This window comes from Muscardinus avellanarius, assembly GCF_963383645.1.
Source record: "Muscardinus avellanarius genome assembly, chromosome: 2".
Lineage (NCBI taxonomy): Eukaryota > Metazoa > Chordata > Mammalia > Rodentia > Gliridae > Muscardinus > Muscardinus avellanarius.
The window spans coordinates 167578899-167600778 of NC_137787.1; positions in this window are offsets into that span (position 1 = coordinate 167578899).

Below are 21880 nucleotides of genomic sequence, written 5' to 3' on the forward strand. Positions count from 1 at the left end.
TTATTCAGGCAACGCATCAGGTAGCAAGCAGCAGCAAAGGTCAATTCCCAGACAGTGTGAGGCTGCTGCTCACCCAGAGGAAATGGCTTGTGATGAGGAATCATCTACAGCTAAAGGCTTTTTAAGTTTGTTTCATGTTTAAGTATTGCATATGGGGGGAACTGATGATATTTTGAGTTTGAGTGGTTTTCTTTTTTCCAATTTTTCTTTTTCTTTCCTTTTCCCCCTAGTAGAGGTGATGCGAATGATCAGCAGAAATGGTGATTCTAATATGATCAGCAGAAATCATGAATGACTAATTTGGATTCTGCTTGTTACAAAAACATCTGTGTGATTTCTTTTTCTGATAAGCACATTTGATTATGAGTGTTCCAGAAAATTCTGATTTTTTTACATTTTAATGTTCTTGGTAGATATTTATTTAGTGCTTACGAAGTGCAAAACTCTGTACTAGACACTGGAGAAAGGTTACTGGAAGAAAAGAGTAAAGAGACACCAAAATGACTAAAGCAAAGGTGCAGCCTTTAGCTGGGCTTCCTACCTGGAGGAGGGGCCATCTGATACACATTACATACCTGGGAAAGAGGGAAGTCTCTGTTGTGAGCTAGGGGTAATAGGAACAAGCCTCCAGCTTCCCACTTGGACTCTTTGGTTAGAATTGTAGAAACTGGTACAACTGGTTTTAGCAATAGCCTTTCAGACTTTTGAATTTCATACACTCATGCAAACATGACACCTTATTAATCAGCCCATGCTGAAATGGTATTATTCAAGTTTAATGGAACTAATAATATTATGAAAAGCAGGGAAGAACTTATCTTCAAACAATTTGAAGTTTTTTTTAAAAAAAATTCTCTAGGTTTAATGCTAAATTAGTGTGTTTTCTATTCTGAACAATACCTCCCTATTTCTCTCTTTCCTTTTGCCCATACTCCAATCATAAAGCTTTTAAGTAGCTCTTTAAAAATAATTGTTAATCAGGGGAAGAAATAATGAAAGAATGCCATTAAAATATTTTCAGCAGGAATGAGGAGGGTGGAGGGAAGAGTTTTTCTAGAGGAATGCTAAGCACATTTTCATAGAGTCTTAGAATCAGGAGGAAGTTGAAAGACTAGATTCATTATTCGCTTAATAGAAATACCCTCTTTCTAGTCCCTGTTAGTTGCTCTCAGTAGCAATAAGGCTCCAAGTATTCTCTGTGTGTCTTCTAGGCTACTCCTTTTAGATGTCCTACTCTCATTAAGGATTAGCATGTTTTTCTCAGTTGCAAGTGATAGGATACTGATTCAGTACTGCTTAAACAAAAATAGGAATCTATTACTTTATGTAAATGGATACATGTAGCTGAATGCAGGGATTTATATACCATCATTAAGCACCTCTTCTTTTGTTCTCTGACTGGGTTTAATTTCAGGTATTCTCTTCCCCTGCTGGGACAATGATTGCTACCAGCAGGTATACGCTTTACCATTTTTTCCTCCATAAAAATCCCAAGCATCTTTCTTAAAATCCCAGGAAAAGCTCTGATTGGCCAGCTTGGGTCAAATGTTCACTCCTGGATAAGGAAGATGGGTTACTCTTGCTAGCCTCAGGGGTCTGGTCAATCTCACGTAAACTCTGTGGATTTAAAATGGGGCAGAAGCTGGGCGTGGTGGGGCACGCTTGTAATCCCAGTACTTGGGAGGCTGAGACAGGAGGATTGCGCAGGTTTGAAGCCAGCCTCAGCTACTTAGTGAGGCTCTCAGCAATTTAGTGAGATCCTGTTTCCAAAATAAAATACAAAATAGGCCTGGGAGTGTAGTCCAAAAGTAGAAAGCCTCTGGGTTCCATCCCCAGCACAATAAATAAATAAATAAATAATAAAATGGGGCAGAGTAGTTTCCCAAGAGTTGTTTGATAACTAAACATGGAGATGTCTACCACATACCTCTAATCAACATGCCCCAAATGGAACTCTTGTTTTTTCCTTCTGATATCAGCTCCTCCATCTTTATTCCCTTATCGGTGAATAGTTGTGCTCTGTGTCTCCTTAGTTAGCTAAACCAGAACATTTGGAAAACAGCCCTGATCCTTTCTTGTGTCTCTATAAGCAATTGCTAAGTCTTTTCAACTGGATTTTAATATTTTAAAATCCACCTTCTTCTATCCAGTCTGGACTGTACAGTCTCTGTTCCAATTCATTGTCATCTCTAGATTCCATGAGGCCTCCACGCAGATCACTCCGCCTTTGGTTTAAAGGGCTGTGCAATCTAAACTCATATCTCAGCCCTTTCCCTCTTGAGCTGGCCCATGTTCTCCCTTGAACATGTATCCTCTACTTTCTTACATAAGCTCCTCTCTTTGTCTCTGCCTGGCACATGCTGAAATTCGTTTCTGCCACAGAAGCAAAGGACTCGACTGATTCTGAGTTCCTGACGTGAGGACATTTCTGGCGTCTGAATATGGGGTTTTCAGAGACATCTACCTTGAGTAACACAAAACCCCTTCAAGTGTGCAAAATTACAGTATCATGGGTAATTCAATATCTATCTCTGAGAACTTATCCCTTGAGTAGATATTAAATAAGTAGAAGGCAAAGATTTAGAAAAATAGGAGGAAACTAGAATTTAGTTTGTTACCTGGCTTGGCCCTAATGCAAATTAGAGAATGAAGGCTTGTTCGGTAAGTGAGAAAGGAAATGGGCAGAGGTCTAAGCATTTGGGTTCCCCCCACTGAGGAATATAATGGGGGATGTTGGATCTGCATCATGGTGACAGTGGTCACCCTGAACTCTTTGTTTCAGGGGTTATTTTTATACTTTATTTGGAAACAGGGTCTCACTAAGTTGCTGAGAGCCTCACTCAGTAGATGAGGCTGGCTTTGGACCTGTGTGATCCTCCTGTCTCTGCCTCCCAAGTGCGGGGATACAAGCGTGCACCACCACGCCCGGCTTCAGGGTTATTCTTGATTGGAAGACCCGGCCCTACACATCCCCTGCTATATGGGCTTCCATGCTTGTGTCCTCTATTTGATAATCTATTACTCATTATGTTAAATTATAGGCATCTGTGATGGGTTGTATTTTGAGTTTGTGGACTCTAAATCTGGCTTTATGTTTAGTAAATATCTCTAGCTCTCTTGCTCTATATTTATGAAAATGCAATGCTTGGCAAGTTAAAGCTGTGTGATATGTGTTTGCCGTCTATTTTTATGTATGTTGTATCTGTAAGTAGATCGCCTATTGTCTATATGATACCAAAAATGGCTTATATAAAAGAGTGCTTATGAGTTTAAAACAATGTATCCAAATTCTTTTTAGTTCACATGACTTTAGACTTTAAAAAGTAAGTTTAAGTTTTTTTGTAAAATAAAAGTCATTTAAAAAGTTAAATTTTAAGCCAGGCGTGGTAGCACACACTTGTAATCCCAGCATTTGGGAAGCTGAGACAGAAGGATCACGGTCATGGACAGCCTCAGTTTCTTAGTGAGGCTCTTTGCAACTCGGTGAGACCTTGTTTCAAAATAATTTAAAAAAAAATAGGGTTGGGGGTGTAGCTTGGAGGTAGAATGCCCCTGGGTTTTATCCCCAGTACTGTAAAAACAAAATGATTTTTAGGTTAGCAAATTAGGATTATATTGTCTGTTCCTATCTGATGTTCAAATTCAACGTTCATTGTTCTTATGATTTTTTTTATTTGTTTAAATGAGTTAAAGTGCTGTGTCTATTAAAAATGAATACATTAGATAAATATAAACAAGTTTTTATAAATGGCTTATCTTTTAAAAAATCTAAACTGCGTATAAGTAGGTTAAAAGCTAAGTATAAATTGTTAAATATAAAGTATTCTTGGCTTAACATCAGCAAAGACAATATATTTTATTCTATTAACTGTCTTTTTATATATGGAAGGAACAGTTTAAGATTGTATTCTTTTGGATGTTAACTAAACCTAAGTTAACATAAATGACTAAGAGTTGAAATTCTGATTGATATGTGATTCTATACACAAGGCTAAAGAATTCTTAGGCTGTATTTTGATGAACAACTATTAAGAAGATTATCAAATATTCTGTATAAGTATCAAGTGATTTATCTAAAAGAAGTAATTTATCAAAATTAAAATATTTTATAAGAATTGTTTTGAGTATAAGTTTAAAAAATTAACACATAGGTAAACCCAATACATATAGATATAAACAAGTATTTTAATAAAGTTAAAAATGAAAAATGCTTTTATATGGGAAGGGATTTTTTAAATTTTTATTTTATTGGTGCACTATAGTCTCACATCATAATGTGGATCATGTTGACAATGGCATCTATTCACACAGTACTTGGTGCCCTCCCCCCATATGGGAAGACATTTTATATGGTAAAATTTTATTCTAGCTGGGCATCGTGGCGCACGCTTGTAATCCCTGGCTTTGGAGGTGGAGACAGGAGGCTCGTGCAGGTTCGAAGCCAGCCTTGCTGGCTTAAGAGACCCTGTTTCCAAATAAAATATAAAATAGGTCTGGGAGTGTAGCCCGGAGGTAGAAGGGTTCCATCCCCAGTACCACCAAAAATAAATAAATAAATAAATAAATAAATAAATAAATAAATAAATAAATTTTATTCTAAATGACTGAATTATCCCATAGTGAAAAAGAAAGGTGAGAACAAAAATTAGAAAGCTAAGCAAGTTTGAGAAAGTTAAAATGATTTGTAAAACATAACTTATAAAAGCTGTATGTGTAATAAATTGATTAAAAGTTAAAAGGAATTACTTAAAGGGTTTTCTAAAAGTCATACTTAATACATTGATTCTATGTTTAAAACAATTGGGTTTTCTCAAGATATTAATCTGCTCTTGGTTAAAAAAATGATAAAAACTAACCTAGGAAGAATTTTTTTCATTTCTTTAAGATAATTTTCTATTTTTTTTATATTTAAAACAATATGACTTTGTGCTCTTAACATTTACTAAGAACTAGCTTAAAGGTTGTGTTTTAGCAAGATAATATCTTGTGTTTACTGTCTTTGATTACCTATCAAGCTACATCTTAGCAGAATCACGGTTCAAGTGCGTTACTATATTTAACACCCTATATATCTGTAAGTATAGATGTGTATACATCTCAGGGCTAATATGCTGTGTCTTGGTTCATTTATTGTTTCATAAAATCTTATAAATTTAAAGGTGTATGGGTTTTATTTACATGCAAGCTAACCAATAACTGATCTCTTTATGTAATGTGTATTGTATTTGTACCTTAATCATATAGAATTGTTAATGAAGCTACTAAAACTTCTGCCATCTATGTTTAGTACCATTCAAAAATCCATCATTTAAGACCTGGTTTAAGTCTGTTTGCTTTGACTGAATAAATGTTTTATTATTGTATAAGAGAGATTCAACTGTCTTATCAGGTAATAAGCTTATTTCTGATAATTAATATTGTTATCTGAACTTAAAAAATCTAGAGCTGCCGGGCGTGGTGGCACATGCTTGTAATACCTGCACTTGGGAGGCTGAGACAGGAGGATTGCACAGGTTCGAAGCCAGCCTCAGCTACTTAGTGAGGCTCTCAGCAACTTAGTGAGACCCTGTTTTAAAATAAAATATAAAATAGGTCTGGGAGTATAGCCCGGAGGTAGAAAGCCTCTGGGTTCCACCCCCAGTACCACACACACACAAAAAGAATAAAAAATAGAGCAGGGGGGATAGCTTGGAGGTCGAATACCCCTGGGTTTCATCCCCAGACCCGCAAAAAAAAAAAAAAAAAAAAAAAAAAAAAAAAAAATCTAGAGCTATTCTTTGATTTTCTTGTCAGTATTGTTGACCTACATAGATTTTTTATTATAGTTATGTTACTGAGCTATAAATACTAAATTTTACTCCAATAGTAAAGTTTAAGGTTAATATATATGTTAAATTCCATTGTATGGTAACATTAATTATTATCGTTCCTTTGTGAGTTAACTATATTTGTGTTTCCTATATATCTTCTAAAATGCAAAGCTCAAGAAGACACTACCAAGCTGATGTCCTCTAAACAAAAAGTGTTAATAGTTTTTTTAAGGTTTATATTTGTGTATTCCTAAATTGTATTATGACCATCTTCAAGCAAAGATAATTAGAGGTGATGGAATACTTGGCATTCCAAATCATGCCATTCTATTAAAATTAGGTATATATATATATATATATATATATATATATATATATATATATATATATATATAATCAAATTTAAATGGGGATTCATTTATATCAATAAATATCATCAGAACTATTATACAAACTAAATTTGTTTTGTACCTAATAGTTTTTTTATATCTTTGTAATTATTTTCTGTTAACATTAGGTGTAAAACTTTAACAGAATAACCTAAACAATGTTTTGATAGCCACTGCCTGGAAAACAGGCTATAATATTGACCCTTAAAAAGGACGACTGGTGAAACTACCTTCCTGGGTGCTCAACCACTGAGACTTGGAGAACAATCAGGAAACAAACGGACTAAGAAGAAGACAGCCAATATTTTGGTACTAGACCTCTAAGATCAAGTAGGGCCCAGGGGAAGACCTTACAGAGTTGAAGTTGCCCCTGCAACTCTGGTGAGTCCTCTGATGAGAGACTGGGAGCCATCAGCACATACTCTGCAAAAAAGCAGAGTCATCAGAAAGGGAAATGATTCTGTTCTTCAAGGAAAACCATTGATCAGCAAGACCATGGCACAGCTGGTAGAAGAAAAGCCTCACATATTCCCTAGGAGTGACCCTGAGGAGCCTTGACTGACCTTAACAGCAAAAATTTTCTAATTTATATTTGTCCAGCATCAAGCTAACTACTTGGTCTTGAATACAATACTCAGCAGGAAACTATAACCAAAAACAAGTGTTCTATTCTGGGGGGGGAAAAAAAAACGAGAGAAAAATAATACTCATGGAGACATTTAAAAGACCACCCACAGCTGGGCATGGTGGCTCACACATGTAATCTGAGTACTTGGAAGGCTGAGACAGGAGGATCACAAGTTTGTGGCCAGCCTCAGCTACATAATGAGGCCCTCTGCAACTTAGTGAGACCTTGTTTTATTTATTTACTATTTTTATTTTTACTTTTGGTGGTACTGGGGTTTCTGGAAGCCCTTCTACCTCCGGGCTACACTCCCAGACCTATTTTATATTTTTGAAACAGGGTCTCTTATGCTAGCTAGCGCGGCTAGAAAGGAAGAAGCTATAGAAGGTGGACTTTGGACTTCCGGGAAGATGGCGACCGAGAAAAGCGGGGCTTAAGAGCCCCACTAACAACCAATTTCCATTACCACAAAACCAGCACCTTTCATAGCCAGAAAACACCATCACCAGAAAAACAAAAAAACCACCAGGCTCCAGAGAGAAAGCGGACTGAGAACAGAGCTCAGGGCCACAGAGGAGACACACGCGCCCGAGGACGCGGCAGCGGCAAACTCAACGGACGGCTACAGCAAGCCGAGGTGAGCCACTGCGGAACAGCCAGGCGGGATCTTTCGGCGCAGACAGCATTTAAAGCTCCCAGTGGCTGAGCTAAGCACACGCTGCAGGGATTCAGAGTGGAAATCAAAACCAGAGAAGAAAAAATAACGCCAGCTTCACGGCCGAGGGCGTGGCAGCGGCGCCATATTGCCACTGGCGGCAGCAGCAGCAGGGAATTCACCGAGTCCAGTACAGCTACATCTGTGTACTCAAGAACAGTGAGTCAAATTGTGGGCCACAGAGGAGAAATCCCAGTACTGTACCCCCTGGGACTTGACTCAGTGAGGGGGTGGCGGTGGCAGAGATATCACACCATAGGAGAACGTGCAACCTGGCGCCCCCCACAGTCTAAAGCAGCCTCTATCGACTCCCTGGGTCGGAGACTCTGTGATACAACCCAGTAAAGGAGTAGTGGGGTCTGAGATAATACAGACTCGAGATCCAGAGCACCTTAAGTGAAGCCATAGTGACCCAAGTGAAGAACCCAGAGAAGGAACAAACCTCCGAAATCATGGGAAAGAGGAATAACACTGGAGTAATGAATGCGCACAACCCCACAACATCAGAACCCGATAAAACAGAAAATCAGAGATTTTTAGAAGATCAAATCAGAAAAATAACTGTAGAAATAATAGAGGTGCTTCGAAAAGAACTCAGAGAGAGCCAAAAAGAGATAAAGGATGCAATTAATGAAGTAAAGGCCTCAATTCAAAGCACAAACAACCGATTAGACCACATGGAGAACAGAATCTCGCTCTTAGAAGATGAGCAATCCAAAAATGAACGCATAGTTTCTAATCTAGAAAAAAATATCCGACAGCAGGAATCTGACATTGAAGAAATATGGGCCCATCTTAAGAGAGCTAACCTAAGAATAATTGGAATAGAGGAGGGAAAAGAAAGTGATACCAAAGGGATCAACAATCTCTTCAAGGAAGTAATAGCAGAAAATTTTCCAAACATAGAGCAAGAGGTTGATACACAGATCCAGGAAACTTATAGAACTCCCTTTAGACAGGATCCGAGAAGAGGATCCCCACGCCACATAATTGTCAAAATGACCAATGTGGAAGCCAAGCAGAGAATCTTAAAGGCAACAAAAACAAAGGGCCAAGTGACATTCAGAGGCAAACCAATTAGAATCACTCCAGACTTCCCAAACCAAGTCATGAGAGCCAGAAGGGCTTGGAGTAACATATTCCAAACTCTGAAAGAAAACAACTTCCAGCCAAAATTTTCCTATCCAGCAAAACTTTCTATCAAATTAGATGGAGAAATAAGAAGCTTCCATGACAAACAGAAAATACTCAAAGAGATTAACTACAAAGAAGAAATAGGTAACACTCACCAGAACCAGAGAAACAAGAGTTTCCATCCAACAGACAACTAAGATTGGTTATCTGTGGAGATTCATTATTTATGTTAGTCTTTTACCTATCTCTAAATTGTATTGTTTGCCTTTATTGTTGTTAATTTTTAGGATTTCTAGTTGGAATATTAATATACCTTCAGATATAGCATTTGGAAATATTTTATCCCATTCTATTAGTAACTTTTAACTCTGTTTACATTGTCTTTGGATATACAATATTTTCTTTTATTTTTTAGGGAGTTTGTATATTCTTCTGTTGCCTGTGCCATTGAAATCATATCCAAGAAATCACTGCCAATTTCAATGTTGTGAGGTTTTATGACCCAGATTTTCTTCTAAAAGTTTATAGTCTTAAGATTTATATTTAGGTCTTTTATCTATTTTGAGTTAATACTTGTATGAGGGATTAGGTAAGGGTCCAATTTTATTCTTTTCCATGTAATTATTATTTTTCAACAATATTTAGTTAAAAGACTATTATTTCCACCACCAAATGTTCGTGGAAACCTTGTCAAAAATAACTTGACAATATAGGGAAGAATTTAGCTCTAGGCTTGTATTTAACTCCAATGGTCTATATATCTGCCTTTAGAACAGTACTACACTGTTTCAATTATTGTAGCTTTATATGGTTTGAAATCAGAAAATATATATCTGCTAGCTTTGTTCTTTTTCAAGATCGTTTTGGGTATCTAGAATTCATATTCCATATTAGGATAGATTTTTTTTCTGAAAAATAAATATATTAATATATGATAGTTTCACCTAAAAAAACAGAAAAAAATATGCTCAGGTAAGAAAGAAAGCAAAAAGAAATATTGAAATGTTATCTTTAAATCATCAAAAGCTTGGTATCAGACAAATGAAACTGTTATGTGAGATTATCATTTTTAATTTTGGATAAATTGCTATAATACTAGATGTCAACCACTAAGCCAAGCATGGGAAGGAGGGATGGGGAGAGAATGGGGTGGGGATCGGGTGGGGGTTGACTGGGCGATGTGTGCATATATGTCTACAAAAGTTTGTATCCCACTATGATGTATGAATACAGTGCACCAATAAAATAAAATTAAAAAAAAAAAAAAAGAAGGTGGACTTTTGACCTTCATCAACCCTTAAAATTAAGAGATCCTAGTCTCAGTAGGTGAAGAATGAGATAGGACAGGAGAAATAAAATATTGGGTACAAAGGAGATGAACTGGGAAGGAGAAAGAAAATATAGAGAAAATATAGTTTTAAAATTTAGAAACTTTAAGCCCAATGTTGTGGCGCACGCTTGTAATCCCTGCATTTGGGAGGCGGAGACAGGAGGATCGCGCAGGTTCAAAGCCAGCAGCGCTGGCTTAAGAGACCCTGTTTCCAAATTAAAAAAAAAGTATAAAATAGGTCTGGGAGTGTAGCCTGGAGGTAGAGGGGTTTCCAGGAACCCCAGTACCACACACACACACACACACACACACACACACACACACACACACACATACACACACACACACTTAGAAACTTTATAATCTTTAACTTCATCTTCCAGGGTCTAGTCTATCTTAGGAAGAAGATTTAATAGTCCCATGCCCTTAATCATAATAGCCTCTCTTCCCACCTAAGATTCCTGAGATGTTTAGTAAACAAAAGATCCATGAGGAAGGTCAGGCTCAGGTGCCATCTAGCCACCACCTATTGACAAGATGCCTGGAACCTATGGATTCTGAGGAAGTTCAGACCTCCACCCCTGCTGTGTGCCCCTACTCACCCCATCACAGAGACTCTTGTAAATTAAGTGTGAATCCCCCCTTTTTGAGATGGCCCACACTCTCCCTTGAATGTATATTCCACACTTTCCTAAATAAACCTTTCTTTGTCCCTAAAAAAAAATAAACACATACCCTATTAGCAAAAATAGCAATCTTTTTAAAACAAAATTCTGATCATTATACAGTTCAATTCAAACTACGTTAGTTGCTTTTACTGCTCTCAGGATAAAGTGCAAAACTTGTTGCATGTCTAAAAAGGTCCTTCATAATTCAATGATTTTATACACCCAGTGCTGTAGAATGAAAATTTATTTTGGTTGTCAATTTTTTTCTCGATGGCAATTTAAATCTTTATTTTTATAATATTATATATAAAGCAGAACAAAAAATTGAATACTTTTAAAATGAAATAATTAAATATGTGGCACTTGCCAATATCTGGCTCTTTTCTCTTTCTTGTCAGGATTACCCTTCTTGGTGCCTAAAGTTGGATAATTGGTTCTGGCTAATGATTTCTAAGTAGATGAGTTGCTCATATGAAGCCCATCAAGGGCTTGCTTTCTTTGTTTCTTTTTTTTTTTTTTTTTGGTGGTACTGGGGATGGCACCCAGGGGCTTTCTACCTCTAGGCTACACTCCTAGACCTATTTTATATTTTATTTGGAAACAGGATCTCACTAAATTGCTGAGAGCCTCACTAAGTAGCTGAGGCTGGCTTCAAACCTGTGCAGTCCTCCTGTCTCAGCCTCCCAAGTACTGGAATTACCAGCATGCACTACCATGCCCGGCTGAGCTTGCTTTCTTTTGCCAAAATAATTTGCGATATTTCAGATAGTTGTTTTTTTTCAGTCAGTTGTAGATATTGGAGTGCTAGTAACACTAAACAGATTCCCTAGTCATTTTGTGGAAGTGAGAAGCAGACCTTTCTAATTTTAAGCAAACATTGGAGATGTTTGTTACTGTAGCATAACCCAGCCTACTCTGTTTGAGGAAAGTAGATCTGTTCCGTCCAATTCCATGCAGTTAGTTTTCTCTACTCTGCTATTAAGAGTTCAGGTGAGTTTTAGAAGTAGCACTTTAGAGAATCTGGCTTACTGTAGTGTGTGTGTGTGTGTGTGTTTGTGTGTGTGTGTGTGTGTGTGTGTGTGTGTGTGTGTGTATTAGGTGCTCAATGTTTTTAGATGAGAACTCATTCCGTCTTGGATGGTTTAAATGTGGTCTTTTTTGAAACTAAAAGGATATGTATTTTTTGGCTTTTCTATATAATGATCATAGATAATTCATTATTAAAATATTTGATCTCTGCCTTTTCTTTCTCAAAATGCAAATAATAAAATATATATCATATTTCTAACACATATTCTAATAATATTTAGAAATCATATACTGAATCCCTTTTCCAAATTTAAATTATAAGTACTCAGGAAAACTTTAGCACATTTAAATGTGTCTCCTTTCTCTTGGTAAAAAGGTGATGTTGCCAGTTCTGTTAGAAAGACATGGGAATGGCTCCCGCAGACCTGTGTGTTACACATACGTGTCGGTGTCTGTGTCTGAAGTTAATCTTTTTCGGAGAGGCACAGTGCTTGTAACTTTGAGTGAACATTGGGGAGCAGTAAAAAATACGTAAAGAGTGAGCAGATTTCTACAAGATAATGCTTTATTGCTATAAAACTACTTGTTGCCTGTCCCATCCTAAAACCCATTGCAGTAGGCAACTATGAGACTCATAAAGAACTAAAAACACTTCGATTGAAATAAGGCAAAACCTGTGATTAAATGTAGTGGAAGAGTTCATAAGCCTTCCCTCGGCTGTCTTTCAGTCTGAATGAAGATTCTCTCCTTGTTCAAGTTTGTTTGTCCCTGAAGAGTTGAATCACCTCTCCAGCCTCTGCTTGCTTCATTCATTCATGAAATATAAGTTCACACTTTTTTTAGTGATGCATGCATAACCATGTTTTTTTTATTGGTACACTATATAGTCTCACATCATAATGTGGATCATATTGACAATGGCATACATTCATACAGTACTTGGTGCCCTCCCCCCTCGCTTCCCCTCCCCCCAACACTGAGTGTCCAAGTTAACCATGCTACATTAACACTTACATACATACATACATATTTGAGTGTAGCTCCTCCAACAATCACCCTCAGCCTTCTTCCTCCCCTACCCTTCCTTTCTAGCTTTGCTGATGTTTCCCCTCCATTATCGGGTGTCCCTCTGGTATCCCTAACACTCCCTAGTTTGGAAATTAGAGAAAACATATGTCCCTTCTTTTTCTGTGCTTGGCTGATTTCACTTAACATAATGTTCTCCTGGTTTTTCCATCTTCTTGGGAACGGCATGATTTTGTTCTGCTTTATTGCTGAATAGAATTCCATTGTGTGTATTTCCCATAATTTTGCAATCCATTCATCTGTTGATGGAGACCTAGGTTGCTTCCATATTTTGGCTATTGCAAATTGTGATGCTATGAACATTGGTATGCATATATGTTACGGTAGTTATCTGGTTTCAACCCCTTTGGAAAGAATGGTATAGCCAGATCATATGGTGGATCCATTCCCAATTTTCAAAGGAATCTCCACATTGATTTCCATAGTGGCTGAACTAATTTGCACTCCCACCAACACTGTGAAAGAGTTCCCCTTTCTCACATTCTCACCAGAATTTGTTGTTATTTAATTTCTTCATGTTTGCCACTCTGATTGGGGTTAGATGGAATCTCAACGTAGTTTTGATTTGCATCTCCCTGATGGCTAATGATGCTGAATATTTTTTCATGTATCTATTGGCCATTTGTCTCTCTTCTTTTGTGAAGTGTCTATTCAGTTCAGTTGCCCATTTCTTTGATTGGGTTATTTGTTTTCTAGTGTAGAGTCTTTTGAGTTCTTTGTATATTCTGGAGTTTAGCCCTCTATTAGTGGTGGCTCGTAAAGATTTTCTCCCATTCTGTACTTTCTCTTTAGGTTCTTAATGGTTTTCTTTGATGCGGAGAAACTTTTTAGTTTGATACCATCTCACTTGTTAATTGTTGCTTTAATCTTCTGTACTTTGGAGGTCTTGTTGAGAAAGCTACAGCTTGTACCTATATGTTGGAGTGTTAAGTCTATGCCCTCCTCTAATAGCTTCACAGTCTCTAATCTGATTTCCAGGTCTCCGATCCATCTTGAGTTGATTCCTGTGCAGAGTGAGAGGTGAGGATTTAGTTCCATCTCTCTACAAATGGATAGCCAGTTCTCCCAGCACCATTGGTTGAGAAGGCTGTCTTTTCTCCAGCATATGAGTTTGACCTCTTTGTCAAAGATCAAATGACTATAAGTGTGTGTATTTATTTCTGTATCTTCTATTCTGTTCCATTGTTCTGTGTGCCTGTTGCTGTGCCAATACTATGCAGTTTTAACTACTATTGCTCTGTAGGATAATTTGAAGTCAGGGACTGTGATGCCTCCTGCATAGCTCTTATTGCTGAGAATGGCTTTGGCTATTCTGGGTCTTTTCTTTCTCCATATAAAAATTATGACTAATTTTCTAGGTCTATGAAGAATGCTGTTGCTATTTTTTGTTTTTTGGGGTTTTTATTTTTTATTTTTGGTGGTACTGGGGATGCTCCGCCTCCCAAGCGTGGGGATTACAAGCGTTTGCCACCACGCCCAGCTGCCACTGGTATTTTGTTAGGAATTGCATTGAATCTGTAGATCACTTTTGGCAAAATGGCCATTTTTTTTTTTTTTTTTTGCCTATCCATGAGCAAGGGATATTTTTCCATCCTCCAAGGTCTTCTTCAATTTCTTTCTTTAATGTTTTATAGTTTTCATTGTAGAGGTCTTTTATGTCTTTGGTTAGGTTTATTCCTAGGTATTTTATTGGTTTTGAGATTATTGTGAATGGAATTGTTCTCTCTCTCTCTCTCTCTCTCTCTCTCTCTCTCTCTCTCTCTCTCCTCTTTGCAGTACTGTGGATGGAACCCAACAGCATTCTACCTCTGAGATACAACTCCAGCCCTATTTTTTTATTCTTTATTTTGAAACAGGGTCTCACTGAATTGCAAAGGGCCTCACTAAGTAGCTGAGGCTGTCCACAAACTGCAATCCTCCCATCTCAGCCTCCTGAATGCTGGGTTTACAAGCGTGCACCACCATGCCTGGCTTGAAATTGCTTTCTTTGTTTTTTGCCTTGTGGATTCATTGTTGGTATATAGAAAAGCAACTGATTCCTTTAGGTTGATTTTGTATCCTATAACTTTGCTGAATTGGTTAATCAGCTCCAGTAGTTTTTTGGTTGAGTTCATTGCATCTTCTAGATATAGGATCATGTTGTCTGCAAACAATATATATATATATATATATATATATATATATATATATATATATATATATATATATTTGGTGGTACTGGGGTTCCTGGAAGCCCTTATACCTCTGGGCTATACTCCCAGACCTACTTTATACTTCTTTTTTTCCATTTGGAAATAGGGTCTCTTAAGCCAGCACAGCTGGCTTCGTTCGAACCTGCACGATCCTCCTGTCTCTGCCTCCCAAGTGTGGGGATTACAAGTGTGCGCCACCACGCCCGGCAACAATAATAATTTTAATTCCTCTTTTTCTATTTAAATTCCTTTGATATTCTTCTCTTGTCTTATTGCTGCAGCAAGAGTCTCTAGGACTATATTGAAAAGGAGTGGTGATAATGGGCATCCTTGTCTTGTTCCTGATTTTAGAGTAAATTCTTGCAGTTTTTCCCTATTCAGTATGATGTTGGCCTTGGGTTTATTGTATATTGCCTTAATGATGTTGAGATACATTCCTTCTCTTCCGGTTTTCTGCAGTTTTTTTTTTTAACATGAATGGGTGTTGACTTTTGTTAAATGCCTTTTCAGCATTATTGATATGATCATGTGATTTCTAATGTATATTTATCTTGCATTTTGTTTAAGTCATTCTTCCTTCCTTCCTTCCTTCCATCCTTCCTTCTTTCCTCCCTTCCTTTCTTTTCTTTTTCCTTTCTGTACTGAGGATTCACCCCAGGGGCATTCTACCTCTAAATTATATCCCCAGCCCTTTTTGTTTTTTATTTTTGAAACAGAATCTCTAAATTTCTGAGGCTGACCTTAAACCTGCAATCCTATTGTCTCAGCCTCCCAAGTACTAAGATTACAGATGGGTACCACCATGCCTGGCTTAAATTATATATATTTTTTGGAAAAGCTCACCAAATGCTGTGTGTATGTATATCCCTATTACTCTGAGCTACATTATGACATGAGACTACAAGGTACCAATAAAGGCATATTAAAAATTAAATCATTACATTAAAAAATTTTTTTTTAATTTTTAAATTTTTATTGGTGCACTGTATTCATACATCATAATGGGATACAAAAAAAAAAAAAACTTTTGGAGATATACATGCACACATTACCCAGTCAGCCCCTACCCAATCCCCACCCCATTCCCTCCCCATCCCTCTTTCCCATGCTTGGCTTAGTGGTTGACATCTAGTATTATAGCAATGTACCCATAATTAACAATTATAATATCACATAACAGATTCATTTGTCTGATACCAAGCTTTTGATGACTTAGAGATAACATTTCAATATTTCTTTTTGCTTTCTTTCTTACCAGAGAATATTTTTTCTTTTTTTTTTTTAAGGTGAAACTATCATACATTTATTTATTTTTCAGAAAAAATCTATCCTAACATGGAATATGAACTCTAGATACCCAAAACAATCTCGAAAAATAACAAAGCTAGAAGATGTATATTTTCTGATTTCAAACCTTATAAAGCTACAATAATTGAAACAGTGTAGTACTGTTCTAAAGGCAGATATATAAACCATTGGAGTTAAATAAAAGCCTAGAGATAAATTCTTCCATATATTGTCAAGTTATTTTTGACAAGGTTTCCACTAACATTTGGTGGTGGGAATAATAATCTTTTAACTAAATATTGTTGAAAAATAATAATTACATGGAAAAGAATAAAATTGGACCCTTACCTAACACCATATACAAATATTAACTCAAAATAGATAAAAGACCTAAATATAAATCTTAAGACTATAAATTTTTAGAAGAAAATCTGGGTCATAAAAGTTCACAACATTGAAATTGGCAGTGATTTCTTGGATATGATTTCAAAGGCACAGGCAACAAAAGGGTAAACAAACAAGCTTCCTAAAAAATAAAAAAAGATTGTACATCCAAAGACAATGTGAACAGAGTTAAAAGTTACTGATAGAATGGGATAAAATATTTCTAAATGCTGTATCTGAAGGTATATCAATATTCCAAATAGAAATCCTAAAAATTGCCAGGCATGGTGGCGCACGCTTGTAATCCCCGCGTTTGGGAGGTGGAGACAGGAGGATGGCACAGGTTTGAAGCCAGCCGCGCGCTGGCTTAGGAGACCCTGTTTCCAAAATGAAAATGTAAAAATAGGTCTGGGAGTGTAGCCCTGAGGTAGAAGGGCTTCCAGGAACCCCAGTACCACCAAAAATAAATAAATAAATAAATAAATAAATAAATAAATAAATCAATCCTAAAAATTAGCAACAATAAAAGCAAACAATACAATTTAGAAATAGGTAAAAGACTAAAATAAATAATGAATTTCCAAAGATAACCAATCTTAGTTGTCTGCTGGATGGAAAATCTTGTTTCTCTGGTTCTGGTGTGTATTACCTATTTCTTCTTTGTAGTTAATCTCTGAGTATTTTCTCTAGTGCTGGTTTTGAAGACATAAATTCCTTCAGTTTCTGTTTGTCATGGAAGCTTCTCGTTTCCTCATCTAATTTGATAGATAGTAAATCACATTTTAATAAACATTTTTGAAAGATTCATTAAATAAATAAATTAGCATTGAGAAATGTCATAAATAACTTCCAAATTCAACCTTTATGTACTATTTTGATTATTGGTATATTTATTTTTTGAGTACTTATATTGGTTTCATTTCATGACTAGAAATTTGAGTCCAGGAACAAAGTACAGACTTTAGTTATTTACAGTGCTTATTCAATAGACCTGGCTGCTTCTTTATACAAGGAATTTTCTTTTTATCATTATGCTGCATCTAAACACCAATTAAGCAGGTCAAATCCAATGCATGCGCTCCCCATCCTGTTTTTATATTCTCCTCCACACATGTACACACCTAACCAAAGTAATGGAATGATTTAAACGTAATTATATATTGTCGTAAATTATGTATGTACCATTAAGAGATTTTCATACTGGTATTTTTTCAGGAAGCTTCCAGGTTTTCTAAAAAATTTAAAGGCTCTAGTTTTTGCTGCCTAGTAAGCTTCTTTTATAATAATGTCATCAAAATGGCATTATAAAGCTCCCTTAAGGCCAGCGTAACATGATTTTCAATTCTTAAATTTCATAGGCTTTAATACAGAAACTTTTGAATATTTTAATGCATTTAAAAAAGAGACATATTAGAATATTTCACTTTTTCCCTCTTGCAGATTGATTGGTGACACAATAATTCACCCATTATTAAGCTAATTTAATAGTTTTAAAGTGAAATCAGCATTAATTCTATAAGATATCTATATTTTCATTGATACTTGTTACCATTATTACGGAGCACCAAGCTGCTGCTTATGGTGTCTAGGACTTAATCAGGGCTTAGTTTCCTTTTTGCAACAAAGTGGGAGAGGATAATGGATGGAGTGGTTCACCCTGGGTGCCAACAGTAAGGTTGCAATGTCTGTCTATGGAGAACTTAAAACCAACCAAAAGTTTACTTTCGATCTTGACTACATCCCAGCATTCTGAAGGTCAGCGATAAATGAATGCTTCTCACTGGAGTCACTACTCCAAAGGCTGCCCCTCACCTCGCCTTCACACACCAAGGCTGTGGACATTTATTTTATAATATATTATAAAATATTTTATAGAGTGTTTTTATACTGCTATTTTATAGAGTGTTTCAAAGCACTAACTTTTTGTGTGTGTGTGTGGCACCAGGGTTCCTGGAAACCCTCTACCTCCGGGCTACACTCCCAGACCTATTTTATATTTTTATTTGGAAACAGGGTCTCTTAAACCGGCGCGGCTGGCTTCGAACCTGTGTGTGATCCTCCTGTCTCCGCCTCCCAAGCGCGGGGATTACAAGCGTGCGCCATCACACCCGGCTTAAGCACTAACATTTTATAAAAGATTTTTTCAGACTCTTGACTGAGCTTTGATTTCAAGAAGTTACATCATCTTAACAAAGGGACGAGTTTTGTCTTGATTTGATGGTGATAAACAACATCCATTCACTGTGAACCTGGGCCCAGACACCTGAGGACTTTGTCAGTGGCTTTTCTAGGTAACGTGACCCTCAGAATTTCCAGAGGCTTTTCAGTGCCTTCCCTGATCTCTACCCTGGTCTTCTCCATCTGCCTTACTGTAAATGCAGGCAACTGCATTTGGCAATTAAAGATAAGCGAAGGTAGCTGGCTAGAATTGGGAATCTGTCCATGAAGCACACATGCCTGAGTAATTAAGATATCAATACATCATTTTTATAGTTCTCATAATGTGTTTGTCTAGGACATCACCGCTGATTATTCACAGTATGTGATTTGACTTCATTGAAAACATTAAGAGAACGATCATAATAATGTTCTTTTTCTCTCACAATGACTTGATCATTTATTATGCCTTTTAATATTCCAAAAACTACGTCTGAAAACTTAAAGCAACAGAGAACAAGGTGATTGAAATACATTTAGTCTGCATCTATTTAGAAAGGCAGTATTTAATAGCTTAAAAAATTAATTCTAGACCCATCATTACTAATTGTGGGGTAACTTTCATCAAGCTAATTAACCCCTTTGAGCCCATACTTTCTTGTCTCAAAACGAAGAGTCATAGAAGCTGATATAACCCTCCCGTGTGGGCTGCTATGAAGAGCAAGAGAACTAATGTACATGAAATGGCTTTGAAAACTCTAAAGCAGAGTTGGCAAGCTCCAAAGTTTACAGGGGCCAGCAGACAACCCCAATGTATGAATCAGCTCAACGCAAAGAGGGCTGAAGAGCCCAAGTTTGGGCTGGAGAGAGGGGACCATGATGAAAGCCATTCAAATATGCTTATTTTTTTTTTATAAATATGCCAATCAACCAAGGCAGTGCAAGCACCAGTGATTTTTCCAATAGTTGTTACAGGTGTGAAGGTCTTATACACTATGCTCATGTCCTAATATAGAAAGGAAATGAAACTAGTACTGGGTATATTTAATTGGCAGGAGGAAAGACTTAGATTAATAATAGAGAAAGCTTTCCTAAGAGTTAAAAATGATATGGTATATTTACCAACTTGAATACTCGTATGGTTTCAGAGTCCCCATGTATCTGTTGGGAGAAAGCCCTGTATTTTGTCCCCCAGTCATCGCCTTTCCCTTCCTCCACTGGCTCCGAGTCCTGAGAGACCCTGCCTGAGTGGCGTGTAGGAGGGAGAGCTCGCTGCAGCTCTTTGTCTCTCCTCTGTAATTTGGCTTCTGCTCATGCTGTTGTGGAACACAAGGCCTGCACAGTCCACCCGCTGTTCTGCCACGTATTGGCTGGTCCAAGCCCTCCAAGATCATAGTCATACCCCAGTACTGATGGGTAGGTTAGGCCACTATGTTTTTCACTGTGATGAACTTAGGTATTGTTTTATTTATTGTGATAAACTTAGGTATTGTTTAGGTATTGTGATAAACTTAGATATTGTTTTCCTCATTTTTGCATGTGAACTCAACAAAGAAATTACTGGAACAAAACAAAACAGTAACAACAACAACAACAAAACTGTGGATGAGGTTACAAAATTTATATGTAAAAAAAGAACTAATTTTATATGTAAAATAAAGAACTAATTTTCAGAAGACACACGCTTGTAATCCCAACATTTGGGAGGCAGAGACAGGAGGATCGCAATTCGTGGACGAGCCTCAGCTACTTAGCGGGGCCCTTTGCAACTCAGTGAAACCCTGTTTCAAAATAAAGAACAAAAAATAGGGCTGGAGTGTAGCTCAGAGGTAGATGCCCCTGGGTTCCATCCTTAGTACCCAAAAGAAAAAAAAAATCCCAGAGAGCTCTCACTCCTGTCACATGAGGACACAGGGAGAGAACCAACATCTATGAATTAGGGTGTTGGTCCTCAGCAGGTATATTTCATAGTTTCTTGCGTATTGGTATGATGCCAACAACAGCTATTGTTGTTACACTGGGCCCTATTCATAAGTGTCTGTTGTCTAATTGGTCCTTGTAGACTTCTGAGTTTTCCAACTTTCCTTTAGAATTTTCAAAGCCATTGCACATATGTTGTTTCCCTCATTCTTTACCAGAGCCCCACACAGGATTATATTAGCTACTATCACTCTTCTTTCCTGGCCAGGAAATTTTGATGTTTTGATGACATGTTGATGATGTTAAGAGTAAATATTCAGGGCTGTATTCATCTTTCAAACTTTCATAATGCTTTCTGCATAAGAAACAATCAAACTACGTATTGCAAATTTTTTAATTTCATCTCATCCACATTCTAAGAAGTTGTTTTGGTTATACTTCTATAATTCCCTCAATGTCAGCTATAACTTCAAGTCATATTTGTGAACCAATTCTGAAGAACACAAATTAAGTCTCTTCATGCGATTTGAATGGTATAATATCTTTAGAGATACTTTTTTCTCTTTTAAGCATAGGTATACCTGAAATTAAATCCATTTCTTTACAAAAATAAAGCAGATGCACATATTTTTTAAATAATTTTTTACTGGTGCATTGTAGCCCTAAATCTCAATGGGATAAAAACTTGTGGAGTGCTGGGTGTGGTGACGCACACTTGTGATCCCTGCGCTTGGGAGGCAGAGACAGGAGGGTTGTGCAGGTTCGAAGCCAGCCACGCTGGCTTAAGAAACCCTGTTTCCAAATAAAAATATAAAAATGGGTCTGGTAGTGTAGGCTGGAGGTAGAAGGGTTTCCAGGAACGCTAGTACCACCAAAACCAAACCAAAACAAAACAAAACTTGTGGAGATATACATGCACATACCACCCAATCAGCCCTTACCCAATCTCTAACCCTTTCCCTCCTTCCCTCCTACCCATCCTTGGCTTCCTGATTGACTTTGATATGTTTAAGTACATCATGTGCTTTAAAGAGTTTCCCTTATCCTCCCTCTTATCCCCTCAGATATGTCACCTTCATTGCTCCTCTAGAGGGTCCCTTCTTCATCCATAGTTCCTCCTGTTACCCGTTTCTCCCTAATATTTTGTACTTTAA